This window comes from Lonchura striata, chromosome 1 (genome assembly GCF_050655825.1).
Source record: "Lonchura striata isolate lonStrDom1 chromosome 1, ASM5065582v1, whole genome shotgun sequence".
Classification (NCBI taxonomy): Eukaryota; Metazoa; Chordata; class Aves; order Passeriformes; family Estrildidae; genus Lonchura; species Lonchura striata.
Window position 1 is genome coordinate 40,573,831 of NC_140703.1, and position 3,593 is coordinate 40,577,423.

Sequence of the window (3,593 nt, forward strand, 5' to 3'; positions counted from 1 at the left end):
AGATTTCCTCCTGTAGCCCCTGGTGCAGCCCATGGTGAGGCAGCTGTGCCCTGCAGCCCATGGAGGTGCAGGGTGGAGCAGAGATCCACCTGCAGCCCCTGGAGGATCCCATGCCAGAGCAGCTGGGTGCCTGAAGGAGGCTGTGACTCCATGGGAAGTTCACACTGAAGCAGGGACCCACACTGGAGCTGTTTGTGAAGAACTGTGTCACATGGGAAAGACTCAAGTTGGAGAAGTGTGTGGAGGACTGCCTTCCATGAGATAGACCCCACATTGGAGCAGGGGACGGGTGTGAGGAATCCTGTCCCTGAAGAGAGAGGAGTGGCAGAGACATCATAATGATGAAGAAGAGTGTGATGAACTGGCTGCAGCCCCCATTCCCCATCTCCCTGTGCCACGCTGGGAGAGTGTAGAGAAATCAGGAGTGAAGTTGAGCCTGGGAAGAGCAGAGAGGTAGAGGGAAGGTTTTTAAAGTTCTTTTTTTTCCATTATCCTTCTCTTTTACTAACACGCAATAAATTAAACTAATTTTCCCATGTCCAGCCTATTTTCGATGTGATGCTAATTGAGGAGTCATCTTCCTGTCCAGTGATTCTGATATTTTTAACAGTGATTCTATGAATGGACAGGATTTTAGAAGATGGGATCCAATCATAGGGCAGGGATTGTAACCCATAGTAGCCAGCCAAGTACTTAACCATCTACTAAGACTGCCGCTGCTTTGGGAGTGCTGATGCTTTGTTCAACAATTTACACCTATGTTCTGATCATGGGAGGGTCAAGGTTGGGTGGACTATGATCAGATAGTTCAGCTGATAGTAATTGTCCTTCCTACTCCATGTGCACCCCTCTGCACTCTTCTATCAGCCCATCAGCCACTCAGCTCTTCACATACTCACAACACCAGTGTAAAGTGCCCTTTCCTTTGACTACATCCTTTAAATGCTATTGCTGTATAAATGTCACCAGTTCCAGTGCTACCCACAATACTACCCACTGCAGAGACTCATGCTGTTTTTTTACTCTGTGGCTCTTTTCGTTTTTTCTGCTCTCCTTCTGGCTTTGGACCAATTCCTTCTTTAAAATTCCTTTTGAAAGGTTCAGCTTGAGAACACTTCAAGTACTGACAGTGGTTTCATACTTTCATAAGTACTGCTGCAGAGCACAGGAACTCACCAACTTCCCTTGATGAAATGCCTCGTAGGTTTTTTTTTTAATGACTCAAGGAAAAAACTGTCTTGGCTCCTTTTCTCTCTCCTCAATGATTCAGCCACACAAATATGTAGCAAGATGTGTGAAAAGCCATTCTGTAAACAAAATTATTTAAGCAAAATGAGTCCTATTGCATTGGTTTTGTATAAGTCCTGTGTCAATTCTATGGGGCAGGTTGAATTTAACTCTGGACTAAGTTTGCATAAATGAAGACAATTCTTATTCCAGTACATGAACTTCCATTCTTCCAGACTGCTACCCCTGAATGTGCAACATGGTCTGGCACACAGCATGTATCACCAACAGAAAATCTTTCCGAGAAAGATGGACAGGAGCTGGAGGGAGGCAAGCATCTGTTCAAACTATTCAAGGATTAAATTGATTGTCTCTAAATTAATTGGGCCAGAGAAAGGCGATAACAGGTTGGCAACTGAACACTGCTCAGAGGGATGTAAATTTCATAAAAAGGGTTGGAGTACAGTGCAAGATAATTTGTAACAGTGAAGCACTCTATTCCACTGGGCTACAGAACTGAAAGAGCTGAAGAAAAAGTCTGCAAACTTAATGCAGGGAATTCTTGGTAGCTCAGAAAGGTTGATAATAAAATAAAGGATCCAGCACCTCTTTCTGGTAAAAAAAATACATGGATTCTTACAACCTTCCCCCTAAAAAAATCCTTATTACCAAATATTGCCAGTATGGGTCTAAGTCAGAGCTGTATGAAGAAGGGTGGGAAGGATTTTGGATGTATTTTTGACATCTCTTTTCAGAGGATGATTGATTCATGTCTGGTGACATACCCAGTATGACTCAGCTGTAATGAGCAAAAACCATTCTATGATAATTTCCTCTAAGTTTTTCCTTCTTTTTTCCCTTTAAGTAGCCAATACAAAATCAAAGCAAAGGCACCACCTCCCTGTTGCAGAGTGTATTCAGGCTGGTAATTCTTGTTCCACTCCAAGAGGAAGATCTCTCCTGTTTCAAATTCCCATGTATAAAATTTAAAACTAGCCCCAGCATCTGGCTGACAGACTGCAATGTCATCTCCTCCAGGAGAAGGAGTTTCTTCTGGTAAAGAGGAGTGTGGTGGGTTGGCCCTGACTGTACACCAGCTGCCCACCAAGGCCACTCTGTCACTGCCCTCCTCAGCTGGACAGGGGAGAGAAAATGGAGTGAAAGGTTCATGAACAGAGATAAGGACAGAAAAAAACAAATCTTGAAGACACCTTTCCCCCATCTCTTCCTCCTTGCCATGCTTAACTTTAATCCCTATTCTCTACCTCCTCCCTGACAGCAGTGCAGGGGACTGTAAATGGGTGCTCCGGTCAGTTCATCACAAGTTGTTTCTGCCACTGGTTCCTCCTCAGGGGAGGAAATCCTTCACCTGCTCCACCCCTCCACGTGGCTCCCTTCATGGGCTGCAGTCCTTCAGGAACAGGCTGCTCCAGCAGGGATCCCCCATGGGATCACAAATCCTGCCAGCAAAACTGCTGAGTGTGAGCTCCTCTCTCCCAGGTCCCAAAGGTCCTGCCAGGAGCCTGCTCCAGTGTGGGCTTCCCATGGAGTCACAGCCTCCTTTGGGCATCCCCCTGCTCTGGAATGGGATCCTCTGCAAGTGGATCTCTGCTCAAACATGGACCTCCACAGGCTGCAGGGCACAGCTGCCTCACCATGGGCTGCACCAGGGGCTGCAGGGGAATCCCAGCTCCGGTGCCTGGAGCACCTCCTGCCCATCCTCTGCCCTGCCCTTGGTGCCTGCAGGGCTGTTCCTGTCACACATTCTTACTCCTCTCCTTTGGCTGTTTCTGGCTCTTTCCACAATCTGACCACAATCACTTCTGCACAATGTGCTTTTCCCCTCTTCTTGAATACAACATGCCAGAGGCACTGCCACTGTTCCTGTTGGGTTTGTCCTTGGCCAGCAGTGGATCTCTCTTGGAGCCTGCTGACATTGGCTCTGTTGCACATGGGGGAAGCTTCCAGCAGCTTCTCAGAAAAGCCACCCCTGTAGATCCCCTGCTACCAAAATCTTGCCAGGTAAACCCCCTACAAGGGACTAATGCGAGAAAACTGACTTGGAATAATTCAAAGTTTCAGGAATGGAGACAGAGTCTGTTTCTGGAAGCTGTTCCTCTCTCAACAGGTAGGTTAGAGTACCAGAATATTTGGCATGAGTCAATGGCCTCTACACTGGATGGCTAGAGAAGCTTGCCCTGCTGACTGTTCATTAACAGTAAAGGAGGGGCCTTTCATCAGTGATTGCAGATTTTTTGCTAGAGGGAGAAGCAATTAAAGTTCTTTAAAATTGCCTATTCCTGAAGTATTTCTCATTATAAAGGACTGCAGAGGGAATTACAAATCTCTTTATTTTTTAACTATGT